Source organism: Ornithorhynchus anatinus, chromosome 16, assembly GCF_004115215.2.
Source record: "Ornithorhynchus anatinus isolate Pmale09 chromosome 16, mOrnAna1.pri.v4, whole genome shotgun sequence".
NCBI classification, from domain to species: domain Eukaryota; kingdom Metazoa; phylum Chordata; class Mammalia; order Monotremata; family Ornithorhynchidae; genus Ornithorhynchus; species Ornithorhynchus anatinus.
This window is the reverse complement of record NC_041743.1, coordinates 35,133,986-35,152,535: the sequence shown is the minus strand read 5'-3', so window position 1 is coordinate 35,152,535 and position 18,550 is coordinate 35,133,986. Positions and strand designations below refer to the sequence as shown.

The 18,550-nt window shown below is 52.4% G+C and overlaps 1 protein-coding gene across 5 annotated transcripts in view; it reads left to right on the top strand.

The window, feature by feature from the left end:
- The first annotated feature begins 14,170 nt into the window (after nucleotides 1-14,170).
- Nucleotides 14,171-18,550, top strand: part of GBF1 (golgi brefeldin A resistant guanine nucleotide exchange factor 1) — a 102,623-nt gene continuing 98,243 nt past the window's right edge. For 3 of the 5 annotated variants that reach the window (XM_029080737.2, XM_029080736.2, XM_029080734.2), the window contains exon 1: nucleotides 14,172-14,395. The gene's annotated coding sequence lies outside the window, so the exon portion shown is untranslated. Of the gene's footprint in view, nucleotides 14,396-18,550 lie in introns of all 5 variants that reach the window. The other 2 variants (XM_029080735.2, XM_029080733.2) reach the window with 1 other exon arrangement.

The window sequence follows — 18,550 nt, the reverse complement described above, 5'->3', positions numbered from 1 at the left end:
CCACTTTCTGCTTTCCCCCCCATCACTTGGGCCATCAGAAGGGAGGGAAAGATTGCTGGTTGACTGAGACGCTTGCCGGCCAGGAGATGGTTGGCGTGGTCCTGCCCGCTGGTCCTTCTGTCACTCCAGAGAAGCAGCAAGGTGGTGGTAGTCCCAGAGATGCCCATTCAGACAAGGTTGGGTCTCTCAACCATCATCCCCCCTTACCCTTTCCCCAAGCTTCCAGTTCAGACCCTTCTGAAGCCTCCTGCTCCAGAACAGCTCCCTCAGGGGGAGGTCTGGTGCTGACGGTGGGTTTGGGGGGCTGTCTACATCTGATCTTGCCCCTCCCAGCGGAAAGAGGATCCCAGCAAGAGGGAACGGCATGGGGACGCGGCGATTCCAATCTCCTCTCCCTTGCCCAGTGGCTCAACCAGCAGATGCTGCCAAGGTAGGGGATAGCTTGGCTTCCTCTGCTACCACCAGGAGCTGGCGGGGCCAGCTGCTGCCTGCTCCCTCCCCACCCCTGTGCCCCTATCACTCTGGGAATTATGTGGTGGCGCACGGGGCATTAATGCTGCGGATTAAGTCTTGATTAAGATGTGTGTCACTGCGTTGCTCCTTCTACGGGAGGCGCAGATGGAATCTCAGCCCAATGTTTGTCCAGGATAATTTCCCCTCTTCTCCGTCTATTTGCATATGATTGCATCTGCCAGAGTCCTACTTGTCTCCTTCCATCCAAAAGGATAACAGGGGCAAGGCTGGGGCCAGGGCCAGATCTGGGGACTGAAGGCCAGAGGCTGAGACAGGACCCACTGTTTTAAGCTGGTTCACAGCCCTTCTTTTTGCGTCCAGAAAAATCTGATTCCAGGCTGGGGTAGGGGAAATCAGAGAATGAGTCCAGAGGGGCAGCAAAGGAGATCAAAGAGTCAGGGTTATAGAAGAGAAGGTAGGGTAATAGAGACTCTTCTTCTGAGATGGGATCCCCAGTAGGGGGGCTTGAGAAGGGGAGCGTTCTGGACGCAGAGCCAATGGGAGCTGGGGAGCAGGTGGGGAAGAGGAGGAATTGGTCAACAGAGGGGCCAGAGGCCCCAGGGGTAGGAAGTTTTGACCTTTCAGGCCGTTTTTCTTCTCTTTGCCCACCTTACCTGCTGCCAGTCCTGGGGTCATCCCCAGCCCTGGAGATGGCTGCATCTCCATGCGGAGAGGGAGTGACTGGGCTGAGTTCCCCCAACCCCGACAAGGGAGTCAGTTCACGGTTCTCAGCTCTGTTCCTTCAGATCTAAGGACTCCAGGTCTGGGATCAGGGCTCAGGGTTGGGTTCTATTGGCTTTTCTGGCACAAGCCTTTGGAGGTGCAACTATCCCCAGTCCTGACTGAGCTTCAGTTTTCCTCCCAGTGACCTCAGGGGTTGGGGGGAGGAGGAGAGAAGAGAGGCTGGCAGAGAGCACACATTTCCCTCCCCTGCCCTATGAAAGTGGCAGCTGCCAGCGCCGGTCCTAAGCCTGCAGCTTCCTCCTTCCCCCATCCCACCTCAGTTCCTCAGGCCCCATCAGTGAGGTCAGGCATGGGGACAGGTGGGTCCCCACTAGCGGAGTTCAGTCCCGTGGAGTGCCAACACAACTGGGCTGGCAGAGTGAAAACAAGAACAGCAGAGGGTGGGCTCCCTGGCATGTGGAGTGGAGGTGGCAAACAGTAGTCGCCAAGAAAGAGGGAGTGGGCTTGCCCCTTCCCTATCTCCCTCCCCCCTCCATCCCCTCACTCTTTATGCCCTCCCTGTTTTTCTCTTCCCATCAATCCATCCCCTTCTTCCTTCCTCATCTTCTCAACTTCCTCTCTTCCCAACTCTCCCTCTCCTCCCATCTTTTGCCATAGTTTCTCTGAGGCTAAAGGGTAAGGAAGAGAGCTTGAGAAACTTGGTTATATCTACGCGAGCAGAAGTTGGGACTTGGGGGCTGAGCAAGAGGAACCCTGATTTGACCCCTGGCCTTTCGGCAACCCCAGGGCTGGTCCTTGCTAGTGCCAACTGAGGCGAAGGTGGTGGGGGAGGAGCGAGGAGGCAGAGAGGGCTTCCCCTCCGGTGCCCAATTTAGCTCCCCCAGTCCCCTAGCCTCCAGCCACGCTGCCCAGTTGAACCAGGCCAGGTGGCCAGCTGCCCAGAGAGCCCCAGTTTTGGCACTAGACTCTAAGGTGGGTGGGTGAGGGGGCAACCAAAGCAGGGGCCAAGGAGGAAGGAGGAGGGGCCAGCTCCCAGGGCTCAACCTGACCCGAGAGAATAGGAGTGGGAAGAAAGGACAGGGATTTACATGCTCGTACAATCTCGCCCCCATCTACTCCTACCCACGCCAGACCCCGGGCCTGGGGACTAAACTGAATACCGGGTCAGGGGGAGGCTCCTTAGGGCAGCTCTCCGCCTGTCAGTGGGTGTCTCTGTCTCAGCCTGTGTTGGCGTGCCTGGGTGTACGTACGTTGGCGTGTCTGAGGCCCGGAAGTGAGGGTGTCCGTGGGTCGGCTGTGAGGATCCAGTCGTTAAGAGAAATGAGGCCGGAGGCACACGGAGTTTCTAACTTTGCTCAGGTTCTAAACTGCCGTGGGGACGGCACCCAGACGCCCACATACAGAGACCAGCACACAACCCGACACAGACCCGTACAAACATAAATACAGATGCATGCACACAGATCTATATCCAGAGACATATGCAGCTGCAAACACACAACCACACAAGCTCAGCCAGCTAGACAAGCACAAAGAGGCAGGTAGGCGGGCAGGAGGGCTCTCTTAGGAATATGTCGTGGGCCCTCAGCCTTCAGACAGGCTTCTGCAGGTACAGAGGCCCAGGACCCCAGTCCCCCGATACCTGGGGACCCATCCCAACTGCATTCACCCCCCAACCCACAGAAACACCCCACTGTCCTCTCCACCTCACCTCGCCACAGGAATATTCCCTACTCATGTAGTCAATCAAGCCAGAGTGTGTCCACGTATCCATAAACTATCTGTCCGCCTGGTTGCGGGTCAGCCCGAGGGTGTGGGGAGGTGGTGGAGGGAGGAGGAGAGGAGGCAGGGAAGCCGTGTCAGGAGAGAAGGCTTTTGCAAGGAGGGCCCAACACACCGAAGAGAGGGGAAGCCGAGGCCGAGCGGGACGGCCAGCCAACCAAAGGGGGTAGAGGCCAGGCCCAGCAGAGGCAATTTGGGAGGTCGGGCCCAGGATTAGCCGCCCCCCACAATTGAGCAGGGAGCCTCCAGGGTTCCAGGGAGCCTCGACTGACCCCGCGGGCTCCCTCCGCCAGTTGTTTTCTCTCTCCTCCCGCTGTCCTCGGCCTTTCCTTCCCAACTGCCTCTCCGAATTCCTCTTCTCCCGCTCTCCTCAGTCTCTGAGTCCACGTTTCTCCATCAGGTCGGGGGGAGGTGGGGTAGGGGAGGGAAAGCGGGTGGGACCCGCAGCCTCTGCCATCAATCTGTCCGTCCGTCCTCCCTGTGGCCCATCTGTCCGTCCGTCCTCCCTGTGGTCAATCTGTCCGTCCGTCCTCCCTGTGGCCTTCCTCGAGGCTCTCCAGAGCGCAGCTCTATCTTCTCCTCCTCCTCCTCCTCCTCCTCCTCCTCGTCCTGTCTTTGGGACTCGGCTGGGCCTAGCTGTCCTCCCTCGTCCTGTCCCTCGTCTCCTCTCCCGACCCGTCCAAGTGGGTTCAAGCGGGCCGGACCCAGCTGCGGACCCTCACTTTCCGGGGGCCCGGGACCCCGAAGGGGGAGAAAAACGCTGCGGGAGCTCGGAGGGCCGGGGACAAGACTTCTTCTCACCCTTCCCCAACGCCCCCGCTCCAACCCCGCGACCGCCCGCTCCCCGTCTTGTCCGGCTCCGTTATTCTGGCTCTCGTCCCGCCCCGGCTCTGCCCTGCGGGTCCCCTCTCCTCCCAACTCTTCCTACGAAGAAGAAGGATGGTACTTGCTAAGCGCTCGCGAGGTGCCGAGCACTGCTGTAAGCGTTGGACGGCGTCCTCGGCGCCTTCTCCCGCCTCCCCGGGGGTCGCAGCCGTCCTCGCAGTCGGGGCCGGTCCCGGGGCCCCTCCGGGCCGTGGCCCGTGGGCGGGGTCCTCGCTCCGTGGGGCGGGGGCGGGGGGGGTCGTGTGCGGTGCTGCGCGGTGCGTTGTGCGGGGCCCGGCCCGAGGCTCAGGCTCGCAGCAGGAGCTTGGAGCCGCACTGTCGCCCCGCCGCCCCAGACCATTGACTTTATGGCAGCCCCGGGCAGCCCCTGCCCGCCACCCGCCCGGCCCCGCCCCCGCCCAGCTGCTCCGCCGAGGCCCCGCCCCCCGGGCCCGAGACCCCCGCCCCCCGACCAATGGGAGACCACCCCCGGGGTCCCGGCCCCGCCCCCGCCCCGCCTACGACCAATGGGAGACGGGGGCCGGAGCCTCGGCCCCGCCCACCCCGCCCACGTGGCTCGGGGACGGCAGGACCAGCCCGGGACGAGGGAGAAGAGGAGGAGGAGGAGGAGGAGGAGGAGGAGGAAGAAGAAGAGGAAGAAGAAGAAGGCGACGGAGCAACGAGGGGTCGAGCGCGACGCCCCCGGAGAGAAGAGACCCAGAGATCTCATAATAATGTTGGTATTTGGGAAGCGCTTATTCTGTGCAGAGCACTGTTCTAAGCGCTGGGGGAGATCCAGGGGAATCAGGTGGCTCCGCGTGAGGCTCACAGTTAATCCCCATTTTACAGATGAGGCCACTGAGGCCCAGAGAAGTGAAGTGACTCGCCCACAGTCACCCAGCTGGCAAGTGGCAGAGCCGGGAATCGAACCCATGGCCTCTGACTCCCAATAATGTTGGTATTTGTTAAGCGCTTACTATGTGCAGAGCACTGTTCTAAGCACTAGGGTAGATACAGGGTCATCAGGTTGTCCCACATGAGGCTCACTATGATAGGATTAATCCCTATTAATCCCCATTTTACAGATGAGGAAACTGAGGCACAGAGAAGTGAAGTGACTTGCCCACAGTCACACAGCTGCCAAGAGGAAGAGCTGGGATTCGAACCCATGACTTCTGACTCCCAAGCCCGGGTTCTTTCCACTGAGCCACGCTGACTCCCAAGCTCAGGCTCTTTTCTCTGAGCCACACTGCTTCCCCCTAGCCCTCCCCCCCCTTTCTTCTTTGATTCTCCCCTCCTTCCCTCTCTTTGCCTCAGCTTGTCGCGTGGCTTAGTGGAAAGAGCACGGGCTTGGGAGGCCGGGGGCTTGGGTTCTAATCTCGCCCCTCTACTTAACACCGGGCTAGTCGGTTAACTTCTCTGTGCCTCTGTTACCTCATCCCGCTCCTCTACTTATCAGCTGTGTGTCTTTGGACAAGTCGGTTAACTTCTCTGTGCCTCAGTTACCTCATCCGGCTCCTCCACTTAGCTGTGTGTCTTTGGACAAGTCGGTTAACTTCTCTGTGCCTCTGTAACCTCATCCCGCTCCTCCACTTATCAGCTGTGTGTCTTTGGACAAGTCGGTTAACTTCTCTGTGCCTTAGTTACCTCACCCCACTCCTCTACATATCAGCTGTGTGACTTTGGGCAAGTCAGTTAACTTCTCTGTGCCTCAGTTACCTACCTCATCCCTCCCCTCTGTGTATCAGCTGTGTGACTTTGGACAAGTCAGCTAACTTCTCTGTGCCTCACTTACCTCATCTGGAAAATGGGGATGAAGACTGTGAGCCCCACGAGGGACAACCTGATTACCTTGTATAATAATAATAATATTGATGGCACTTCTTAAGCACTTACTATGTGCCAAGCACTGTTCTAAGCACTGGGGAGGATACAAGATGATCAGGTTGTCCCACGCAGGGCTCCCAGTCTTCATCCCCATTTTACAGATGAGGTAATGTAGGCCCAGAGAAGTTAAGTGACTTGCCTAAAGTCACACAGCTGACAAGCAGCTGAGCCTGGATTTGAACCCATGACCGTGCTCTTTCCACTTCCAAGCCCGGGCTCTTTCCACGGAGCCACGCTGCTTCTCTTTTTGTATCTACTCCAATGCTTAGAACAGTGCTTGGCACACAGTAAGCGCTTAACTTATGAGCATCATTAACATTATTATTATTCTCTCTCCCCCCTTTCCTGCTAACCCTCCCCTCTCTCCTTTCCCCGGTTTCTCTTCTTCCACCCTTGATTTCTCTCCGTGTTGTTTCTCCTCATTTCTTTCTCCTGTTCCCTTCAGTCTCTTCCCCTTTCCAGCTGTCCTCTGCCTCTTCTCAGCTGCCCTGTCACTCAGTGAGGCTGCAGTGGGAACTAGGTTGAGTTTTGGGTTCCCACTGTTTATTATTATTCTTAGTAGTAGTGGTATTTCTTAAGCGCTTACTATGTGTTAAACACTGTTCTAGGCACTGTGGTAGAGACAAGTTAATTAGGTTGGACAGTCCCTGTCCCGTGTGGGGCTCACAGTCCAGGAAGGAGGGAGAACAGGAGAAATGAGGCACAGAGAAGTTAAGCGACTTGCCTGAGGTCTCACGACAAGCAGAGCCTGGAATAGAACCCAGCTCCTCTGACTTCCAGGCCCATGCTCTTTCCACTTGACGATGCTGCTCCTCCATGGTTCCCAAAGCCCAAGAAGCAGGAGAGGTTGGCAGCAGCCCCCCGCCCAAGGCTCCAGCCTCCTGCTCCCTAGTCCTGGTCCCATTTCCCTCCTAGGAATTATTGGGCAGGAGACACAATTTCCCCCAGGTCCTGGGGGGAGTACGGTGCAGATCTAGGGGAGAATTAGCAGTCCGTCTCATGGCCTGAAGCCCTTAAAAATCAGAGGGAGATGGAAAGGGAACCAAATGAGCAGGGATGGAGCTGGCCCCTGGAGTTGGCAGAAGGAAGAGGGCTTGGGGCGGCATCATGCTCCCATTTTTCAGGCCAGATATGCTTTGGCAAAGCCTCCTCCTCTTGGAGTTTGTTATAATAATAATAATTACGATATTTGTCAAGTGCTTCCTATGTGGCAAACACTGTTTTAAGCCCTGGGGTAGATATAGGGTAATCAAGTTGTCCCACGAGGGGCTCACAGTCTTAATCAGCTGTCAGCTGTGTGACTGTGGGCAAGTCACTTAACTTCTCTGTGCCTCAGTTCCGTCATCTGTAAAATGGGGATGAAGACTGTGAGCCCCACGTGGGACAACCTGCTTCCCCTGTGTTTACCCCAGTGCTTAGAACAGTGCTCTGCACATAGTAAGCGCTTAACAAATACCAACATTATTAATCCCCATTTCCCATTTTAGAGATGAGGTAAATGAGGCACAGAGAAGTGAAGTGACTTGCTCAAGGTCACACAGCAGTCAAGTGGCATAGCCGGGATCAGAACCCAAGCCTGTGCTCTTTCCACTGAACCACGCTGCTCGTTCCTCAGGGAAGGCATCTTCTAGGATTACTACATGCTGTGGGGGATGGAGCTGGAGAGAGTAAACAAGACACCCCTAGAGTGTGCTCTTGAAGAACTTTCGATCCCAAACCATTGTAGAGTCATCTGCCTCTGGGGGATCCTTTATGTGCTCATTGGGTCAGCTCTTTCGTGGGTGGGGTCCAAGTCTGTTATTTGCGTTGTGTCAAGCCCAGTCCTGTGCTATATGTGTGATAAGGAGTGGGAGAAGAGTGAAGAAAGGCACCTAGTGAAGCACTGTGATGATAATTTTGGGCACACTTTATGAGAAGGACAAAAAAGCCTACAGGAAGAAATGGAAGGGGCTGTGAGACCCAGCTGAATGAAGAAATCACGGCTGTCCTAAGACTCGGTTTTACAGTGTGAATGTTGGTGTGATTCACCCCCTGGAATTGAGTTGTGTAGAAGACTTGTTACTGTCCTCTCACCTCCCTGGGAAGCTGGAGTTTCAGGATGCTTTTTTCTTTCTTTTTTTTTTAATGGTATTTGTTAAGAACTTACTATTTGCCAGGCACTGTACTAAGCTCTGAGGTAGATACACACTGATCAGATATAGGATACAGTCCATCTTCCACGTGGGGCTCACAGTTTTAATCCCCATTTTACAGATGAAGTAATTGAGGCCTAGAGCAGTTAAGTGACTTGCCCAAGGCCAATTAGCAGAAAGTGGCGGAGCCGGGATTAGAACCCAGGTCTTCTGACTTCCGGGGCTGTGCTCTTTCTACTAGGCCACACGACTCCTGTTTAGCGGAGAGGCACAGAGAGGATGGCTCAGTTTTCCCAGGGCCAAACAAGATTTGGTAAAAAGGCTGAACTAAATTAAGTGTGGTCAGGTCTCCTGACCTTAGACATAGAGGCAGTCCCCTGAGAGACCCGCCTCCCTGGAGCTATTTGGAGAAGTGTACTCTTCAACTGTACAGTGCTCTGCACAAAGTAAGCACTCAATCAATACCACTGAGAGAGACTGACACGAAGGCAGGAGGCGGAGGTCATGTAAGGGCATGGTGTTGGAATTTCCCGAAGAGTCTCCCGAGACTCAGGACTGAAAACCTGCAGGGGAGAATTGATTTTAGTGCTAATGCCTTTAAAATGTGAGCTCCATAGGGGACAGTGATGGTGTCCAATACCCCAGCCTTTAGCACATAGTAACTACTTAATGCCATCATGATTTATCATTAGTGGGTTGTGTAGTGCCACTTAAACTCTCTGGCCCCTCCTTGTCCTGTTCCTGCTGGGGCATCAAATGCTACAAAGGACCAGGCAGGCAGGAGTGCATTCCACTGAAAAGTGCCCGCAAAGTCCCCTCAGAATAGCGCCAATGCTGTGCCAGAACTTCACAAATCATTTGGTGGTCACCTTGGTAGCCGCTGAAGTCTTCACTACCCATCTAAGGCAGCTGTCTTTTAGGATTCCTGCTGGGCCTGTTCACCTCTTGGTTCTTTGATCATAAACCTTCGCCATTGATGGCCCAGCCCCCTGTAAACGTTCCTCTACTTTGACAAAAGGGCCTATGATCACCTGCTAGGCTGTGAGCTCACTGTGGGCAGGGACTGTGTCTACCGACTCGCTTATACTGTACTGTTCGAACAGTGCTCTGCACACAGTAAAGCTCAATAACTACCATTGATTGAATGCTGCTGGGGACCGGCCTCAGCATCTTATCACAGACAGTGGCAGTCGCCACCATTCACCTCCAATTTTTTCTCAGTGATGGAGGCAGATTTACTACCTTGCTAGAGAGTGAGATCCTTGAGGGCAAAGGTCATGTCTACTTACTCTATTGTTCTCTCCCAAGCATTTAGAAGAATGCTGCGCACAGAGTAAGTGCTCAGTAAATATTCCTGATCGATCGAATGATACTGTCTGGGACTGAATCTCACTCAGTCTTTTCAGTGCTTGGGAGAGGACAGTCTAACAGTGTAACGGAGTTGATATATATGTTCCCCGACCACAACGAGCTTACAGTTTAGAGGGGGAGATAGACAGTAATATAAATAAATAACGGAATTGGGCATGCCTATATGGAAACAGAGAGAGTTGCTTTCAATCTGGGTTCCAGGCTTCTCCAAGCCTGGAGGAGGTCCTTGTCTAGCTCAGCATTGGACAATAGAAGAACAAAACCCACATCTCTAGATGGATGGTCTTTTGTCGCTCAAGTAGGTGGTGGTCCAATGCTTCCTTGGGGCTTCTCTGCACCCATCTGTCTGTCCAGAAGGCAAAGGCTCTGTAATACCATCATTTCAATGATTGATTGTCCCGCAGGTTAGGCTGACAGCTCCAGTCTCTTTCTTCCCGGCAGAGCCCTAAAGTCGAGGGAAAATTCATTTTCTCCAGCAGGGGTGAGTGTGATGGCTACGAGACTGGGGACAAATTAGCAGTAAGTTCATAAATGCAATCAGAAAGCCATCCAGCCCGGGAGAACCCTCTCCTCCAGGAGAGGAGAAAACCTTGTGCTGCTTGGTTAATATACATGGGGCAGGGAGTGAGAGAGCTCAGGTTGCTCTTCAAAACTGGGGTCAAAGGGCAAACATGATTCTCACATGCCTGATCCTTCCACCTTGGGGCTTACCAGAGCACAGACCTGGGGCCTGCTCGGGGGTTGACTTCCAGGGTCCCTTCTGCAGTACAGTGGGGTCTGCAATTCCCATTAGTCCTTGGAATCCAGGCTAGGATTGGGGCCAGAGGTTAATGTGCTTCAGGTTGGTTGGACCAGACAGGGTCATGGCTGGATGGCCCACACCGGGACCCTGAAGAGAGGCAGGAAGGTGGGGAGGGTGGGTGTGAGCAGTGTTTAGAGGGTGTAGCTTGTGGCGGGGAGAGTCACCTTCTCTTTTCCTCCTATTGACCGCTGTCCTTTGCTAGGAGGGAAAAGGGGTTATTGAGAGATTCTGAACGCTTTAGGTCTCTGGCCCCCCCAGTCCAGTCTGATCTTGTTCCAACTTTGAGGTCACCATGTAAACCTTCAGAACCCTAACCCACGATGGAAAGGCCTCAGTTTCCTCCTTTGTAAAATGCTAGAGCGTTAGGGCTATTTCAACCTCTTTCTTCTTGCTTTCCATTTCACCAGCCCAGAATTCCTAGAGTGCATGGACTTCTAGCACCTACTGAAGTGCTGCACTGGAAGGTTGTTGTGGGCAGTGAATATGTCTGTTATAGTGTACTCTCCCAGGTACTTAGTACAGTGCTGTGCACACAATAAGTGTTCGGTAAATACAATCGATCGATTGATTTTTATAGGAGCTCAAAATACTCACTAATTCACATTCCAGTTTGAGGAAGTGCCTCTCTGAGCATGGGGCTGGGCTGTCTTGGTCCTTGCTCCTCGGAGGCTCTAGCTGGAAACAGATGAATCCACAGACAATCAGACATGTGGGGGCTTGCAGCCTCTCCATCCATTATCTAACTACAGTCATCTCCTCTGCACCCTACCTCCTGCTCTTCCCAGATTAGCAAACCTTCTCAACACAAATGCCCCAGTTCCAAGCCATGACACTGACTATTCTTTCTACTGGGACTGCTCTCCCCACTCCTTTTCTCAACCATCACTTCTCTTTCCCCTTCAAAACTCTTCTAAAGACCCCCTTCCTCCGTGAAGCCTTCCCAGATTAACCCTATCTGATTCCTGTCACACTAGTAGTCTCTTCAAACTACTAAAAGGAACGCTTTAGGAATCATGTGCTTATTTGGAGTTGGCTACCTACGTTTCCATTATTTATGTTTCAGGGAGTTTTCCTTACTGGTCCCTAATAGATAAATATAATAGTCTAGGTAATTGGAAAGTTGCATGGCCTAGTGGAAAGAGCACGAGCCTGGGAGTCAGAGGACCTGGGTTATAATCCCGGCTCTGTCAATTGCCTGCTGTTTGACCTTGGGCAGGTCATTTAACTTCTCTGTGCCTCAGTTTCCTCAACTGTAAAAATGGGGATTTAAAACCTGCTCTCCCTTCTACTTAGACTACAAGCCCCATGTGGAACAAGGACTTTGACTAACCTGATTAACTCGTATCTACCGCAGCACTTAGAACATTGCTTGACAACAGAGTAAGCGCTTAACAAATACCATTTAAAAAATCCTCTAGACTGTATGCTCACTGTGGGCAAGAAACCTTTCTACCAACTCTGTTGCATTGTACTCTCCCAAATGTTTAGTGCAGTGTACTACACATAGTTACAATCACTTATCCTATCCCTTCTTGATTACTCTGACAGCCTTCTTGCTGACCTCCCCGCCTCCTGTGTCTCCCCACTCCAGTCCCTACTTAAACTCTGCTGCCCGATTCACTTTTCTACAAAAACGTTCAGGCCGTGTTTCCCCACTCCTCAAGAAACTCCAGTGATTGCCCATCCACCTCTGCATCAGACAAAAACTCCTCACCATTGGCTTTAAAGCACTCAATCACCTTACCCCCTCCTACCTCACCTTGCTACTCTCCTACTACAACCCAGCCCGCATACTTTGCTCCTCTAATGCTAACCTTCTCACTGTACCTCGATCTCATCTATTTCGAACCCTCATCCATGTCCTGCCTCTGAAGGCACATCTCCTCCAAGAGGCCTTCCCTGACTAAGCTCTCCTTTCTTCTTCCCCCACTTCCTTCTGTTTCGCCATAATTTGCTCCCTTTATTCATCCCCCCTCTCAGGCCCACGACATTTATGTACATAGCTGTAATTTACTTATTTACATTAATGTTTGTCTCCCCCTCTAGACTTTAAGCAGGGAATGTGTCTGTTTATTGTTATATTGTACTCTCCCAAGCACTTAGTGCTCTGCACACAGTAAGTGCTCAATAAATACAATTGAATGACTGAAAGTACTCAATAAAGACCACCCACTGATTGATATTATGCTCCTTTTATTTTGCCATTTTACACAGCACCTGCCTGGTGTCCCTTAATAAGTAGTAGAGCATCTTGCTTTGCTCCTTTCCAGCCAACCTACCTAGCGTGCCTTACTCTTGCCTTTCTTCATCGCCGGCCTCTTGCTCCCTTCCCCCTTACATCCCCCAGTTGATTTCTCTCCCCACTTTCAAGCCCGTTTTGAAATCACATCTCTTCCAGGAGGCCTCCTCTGATTTATTGTCCAAGGTCACACAGCAGGAAAGTGGCAGAGCCAGGATTAGAACCCAGGTCCTCTACCACCTCCTGCCATTTCAGCAAATCCATCACCCACTAAGCGCTGGGTACCGGTCCATTCTCCGTTTCCAGTCCCAAATAATACTCAAGTACATTTCTTTACACTCTACTGCTTTCCCCTACCTGTAACGTATCCTCTCCCGAGCTGTACTTTGAGTACCATACGTCAGGTACCGTGTGCTGCCCAAAGGCAACTCTAAATAAATACAATTTATCAATTATATGATTATGGCAGAGGACAGGATGTTCTGGAGCAAGTATATCCATGAAGTCGCTAGGAATTGGAAAGGACCCGCTGGCACTTAATGATAATAACTGATGCCATAATTGTCGTTTAAATAACTGGGGCAAGGCACGTGTGCGACTGAGCTGGTGCTCTTCATGGGGAGTCAGATGGAGGGTGAGGAGGGGGTTTGTTTATGGGATATACACAGAGTACAGCGTGGCTCAGGGGAAAGAGCAGGGGCTTGGGAGTCAGAGGGCATGGGTTCAAATCCAGGCTCTGCCACTTGTCAGCTGGGTGACTGTGGGTAAGTCACTTCACTTCTCTGTGCCTCAGTGACCTCATCTGTAAAAGAGGGATGAAGACTGTGAGCCTCACATGGGACAGCCTGATGATCTCCCCGAGTGCTTAGAACAGTGCTCATAGTAAGTGCTTAACAAACACCAACATGATTATGATAATTAACTTCTCTGGGCCTCAGTGATTTCATCTGTCAAATGGGGATGAAGACTGTGAGCCCCAGGTGGGACAAGCTGATGACCTTGTATCTGCCCAGCACTTAGAACAGTGCTCTGCATATAAGCGCTAGAGAAGCAGCGTGGCTCAGTGGAAAGAGCCTGGGCTTTGGAGTCAGAGGTCATGAGTTCAAATCCCAGCTCTGCCACTTGTCAGCTGTGTGACTGTGGGCAAGTCACTTCACTTCTCTGGGCCTCAGTGACCTCATCTGTAAAATGGGGATGAAGACTGTGAGCCCCACGTGGGACAACCTGATTCCCCTGTGTCCACCCCAGCGCTTAGAACAGTGCTCTGCACATAGTAAGCGCTTAACAAATACCAACATTATTATTATTATTAACCAATACCAACATATTTATTATTTTTATTATTACAGGCCTCAGGCCTGGCTGACCTAAAGTGGCCCCTGGGGGTGAAGGGGCCTCTTAAGACTTCACTTCTCCGGGCCTCAGTTCCCTCATCTGTAAAATGGGGATGAAGACTGTGAGCCTCGTGTGGCACCATCTGATGACCCTGTATCAATCCCCAGCGCTTAGAACAGGGCTTGACACATAGTAAGTCAGCTCAGGTCCCCTTAAGGCCCGAGCCCGCCTCCCTCCCCACAATCCCCCGCGTCCTCTCAGCTGAGCCGCACCGCGCAACCGAACTCGGCCTCGCCGCCCCAACGCGGCCGGCAGCGATTCTGTCCTTCCATTGGCTGCCCCGGCTGCCACTTGGGAATCCCTCGCCCCCATTGGCCGTCCTGGCGCGTCTTTCCGCTCCGTTTCCCCGCCCGCTTCCTCGGGGCGTCGGCCCCGCCTCCCGAGGCCGCTCCCTCTCCTCCTATTGGACCTCCCGGCCGCCGCTCATGGCCGGATCGGGCGGCGATTGGTCGGCCGGAGCGGGGGGGCGGGGGCTGGCGCAGTTACCAGGCAGCAGGCTAGGCTGCGGCCGGTTACCACGTCAGTGAGGTGAGGGGAAGGAGCCGGCTTCCCCCGCCTGGGTCCGGGGCCCAACTCGCCGCGGCCGCCGCCATCATCTCCGTGCCGCTGTCCGTCCCGTCGGGGGCCGGGAGCCGCTCGGAGCCGCCGCCGCCCGGTCCTGGGCCGGACATGAGCAACGGCCGCCGTCCCTGGGACTAGCCCCCGCCATTTTGGATCCGGTGACAGGTCGGTGCGGGGACGGGGAGGCGCGGCCGACGGAAAGGGAAGGAGAGGAGAGGAGGAGGCCCCCCTCGCTCCTTCCCTTCCCGCCCCTTTTTATAAGCATCATTAGAGTGGTATTTGTGCAGCGCTTATTCAGTGCAGAGCACTGTTCTAAGCGCTGGGGGAGAGACAGGATCATCAGCTGGCCCCCCATGAGGCTCCCAGTCTCCACCCCCATTTTCCAGATGAGGGACCTGAGGCCCAGAGAAGTGACTGGCCCCCAGGCCCCCAGCTGCCAAGGGGCAGAGCCGGGATTCGAACCCACCACCTCTGACTCCCCAGCCCGGCCTCTTGCCACTGAGCCATCAGGGCTCGCCTCCTCCCAGAGGCCTTCCCAGACTGAGCTTAGGGAGCAGCGGGGCTCAGTGCAAAGAGCCCGGCAGTCCGAGGGCTTGGGTTCGAATCCCGCCTCTGCCCCCCTTGGCAGCTGGGTGACTGTGGGCGAGTCACTTCACTTCTCTGGGCCTCAGTGGCCTCATCTGGAAGATGGGGATGAAGACTGGGAGCCTCACCCTGTCTCTCCCCCAGCGCTTAGAACAGTGCTCTGCACATAGTAAGCGCTTAACAAATATTATTTTATTTTGTTATTATTATTATAGTTATATTATTATTTTCTCTCTCTGTCCCCTTTCACCTCCCTTCAGCTAAGCCCCCTTTCCCTCTGCTCCTCCCCCTCTCCCTTCGGTGCTCATTTGGATATATTTTTATGGCCCTATTTATTTTGTTAATGAGCTGTCCATCCCCTTGATTCTATGTATCGTGATGATGTTGTCTTGTTTTTGTCCGTCTGCCTCCCCCGATTAGACTGTAAGCCCCTCAATGGGCAGGGACGGTCTCTCTCTGTTGGTGAATTGTCCATTCCAAGCGCTTAGGCCAGTGCTCTGCACATAGTAAGCGCTCAATAAATACTATTGAATGAATGAATATTCTTATTACCCTATTTTGTTAATAAGGTGTCCATCCCCTTGATTCTATTTATCGTGATTAAGTTGTCTTGTTTTTGTCCGTCTGTCCCCCCCCCCCAATTAGACTGTAAGCCCATCAGTGGGCAGGGACTGTCTCTATCTGTTGCCAAATTGTCCATTCCAAGCGCTTAGTACAGCGCTCTGCACATAGTAAGCGCTCAATAAATACTATACAATGAATGAATCACGTTGTCCCTCATGAGGCGCACAGGCTTCATCCCCATTTTCCAGATGAGGGAACTGAGGCCCAGAGAAGTGAAGTGACTCACCCAAAGTCACCCAGCTGACAAGTGGCAGGGGCGGGATTAGAACCCATGACTCCTGATTCCCAAGTCGGGGTTCTTGCCACTGAGCCACACTGCTACACGCGCTTCCCTCCCCTGGAGCTCCTCTCCGAAAGCAGGACCGGTCAGCTGACCCTGCTTACTACTACTAATAATAATGATGGCATTTGTTACTACTACTGTTTGTTACTACTACTAATAATGATGGCATTTGTTAAGCGCCGACTATGTGCAAAGCACTGTTCTAAGCACTAGAGAGGATACAAGGTGATCAGGTTGTCCCACACGTGCGGAGCATTGTACCGAGCGCTTGGGAGAGTAGGCCACACACCAGACGCACAGAGGAGCAGGTCTCCTCTTGGCCTGGTGCAGCTCCCCCCCTCCCCCGAAATAGCTCTCACGTTGTTAAACGCAATTATATTCTTGCCTCGTACCTACCCCAGCGCTTAGAACAGTGCTCGGCACACAGTAAGCCCTCAACGAATACCGGGATTGTTGTTATATTGAACTCTCCCAAGCTCTTAGTACAGTGCTCTTCCCCTCTTCAAAGCGCTCCTGAGAGCTCACCTCTTCCAGGAGGCCTTCCCAGACTGAGCCTCCCCTTTCATTCATTCATTCATTCAGTAGTACTTATTGAGCAATTACTATGTGCACAGCACTGTACTAAGCCCTTGGAATATACAATTCGGCAACAGATAGAGACAATCCCTTTCCCTCTGCTCCCCCTCCCCCCACCCTCTGCTCTTCCCCCTTCCCCTCAGCGCTGTGCTCCTTTGTATATATTATTTATGACCCTATTTATTTTGATAATGAGGTGTACATCTCCTCGATTCTATTTATCTTGCTGATGTGGTCTTGTTTTGTTCGGTTTTGCTTTGCCCCGTTTAGACTTTGAGCCCGTCATTGGGCAGGGATGGTCTCTCTCTTGCCGAAGTGGACATTCCAAGCGCCTAGTCCAGTGCTGTGCACATAGTAAGCGCTCAATAAGTACTATTGAATGCCCAGGAAATACGATCGATCGATTGAGCGCCTAATAAACCAGGGTCAGATCTTCGATCATCTTATCCCTGGGCATGTCAGAGACCTGGGAGCCGGGTCTTTGCTCAGAGTCCATTGTCCAGTTGTCCTGCTCATCCCACTGCAGTTGTGGAGCTAACCTCGGGGACCAGGGCCGGAGGTTGGGCCGAACTGAGCTGGTGTATCTCTGTGATCATTCAGAGTATACACGACTATTAGGTGCCCTCCCCTTCCCTCCACAACCGGTTTTTAATTCTCTGGTGAGTGTTTCTGTCCGCAGGGCTGAATGCTGCTCCTTTTAACGTACCATCCACATCTGCCTCTTCCTTCTTCTCCGTCACCTTTGGCGCATCCCTACCTTGTCTCTTACCAGAGAAGGGAAAGCACAACCAGGAGAAGGAGGGAAACTGGGAGCTGGTGGATTTGGGGTCTAACAATCTGTCCTTTCCAGTGATTTACGAAGGAGAGATCTGTGAGGGTTTAAACAGAGAGGGGAGGACAGTGGAAAGAAAATCGGATTGAATAAACGGAAGGCCACTCTTCCGAAAAGCATGCCTTCAGGAGGTTTGGTCCTTCGGAAGAAAATGTTTGTGGAATTGCTGTCACAGCTCAGAGCAGCAACTGGCTTAACAGGATTGGAGCAGCAGGCAAAATAGTGTGTGATGGAGAGGGTTAGGGAATAGACACTTTTTTTTCCCAGAGAATATAAAGACATCGCTGGAAGTTCCGTGTATCCCATCTACATCATTTCTTCTTAGAAATAACAGATGGAGAACAGAAGTTAATAGCCACAGTCCAGGTCTGGGATTTCAAGGATGGAAATTTCCTAGTCTGAGACTGGGTATCTATAAAACACAATAGTGAACTGAACAATTACAGAGGAATGTTTTCTATGGAAATTTTAAGGGTTAATTCGCTTCTCATTCAGCCCATGGCTCAGCAGAAATAACATCCAGCGATTTTAAAGAGAAATGGGTGAATGGCAGCAGGAAATCGATTAGTGAAGATACAGTATTCTGAGTTCCAGAAATTCTTAGGAATTAAAGTGCATTGATAGAGGAAATCAACCAGCTAGTTCAGTGTGTTGAATGAACTAGTCTTCATTGTTTGGCCGTGATATTACCCAGTTAGGCTGACATATGTTACAAGATTGTCTAGCAGCCACTTTAGAGGAGCTGGTGACTTTTTTTGCAGGGCTGGTGCAGTGGCTAGGGAAGTATGTGGTGTTTTGCAGAAAAATCTAGATTGGGAATAATGCTTTTTCTTGCTGCAGAAGGCTGATTACTCCTCTTTACTCTGGGCTCGAGCTTCCTTCGAAACACCAGTGGCACATGTACAGAATATTTAAACTCAAGCTATCTGGCCTGTTAGATACCCATATCAGAGTCATTTCACTTTGTAGTTGGGCCCTGGCTTGATTTACAAATCTTCAGATCCTCTGAGCATTACTCTTCATTTTGGCTTTTCTTTTAAGAGGAATTTGCCCTATTGTCGTGGCAGAATACCCTCACAGATGATTGTCCTATCACCCTCCATTCCTCTTATTTCTTCAGGGATAGATGCCAGTTTTCATTCTTCGCTCCTTACCTCCTGGCATAGTAAGACGGGCACAGAATGGTGTCACCCTGTTGTCTGGCCCACCTCTCACTCTCCTGTCACCCCAGAGAGAGAGACAGAGAGAGGGACCTCTGAAGGTACAGAGAATGAGGCCTCGAGATCCTTCAGAGTAAAAGGATTTTATAAAGGGAAAACCAATCCCTCTCCTCTGTGTCAGGGTGCTCAAAGCCTTTTTTTAATTGGGTGAAAATGAGAGGTATAGAGGTATAATTTTTAGCAATTCAGAATTACCTTCT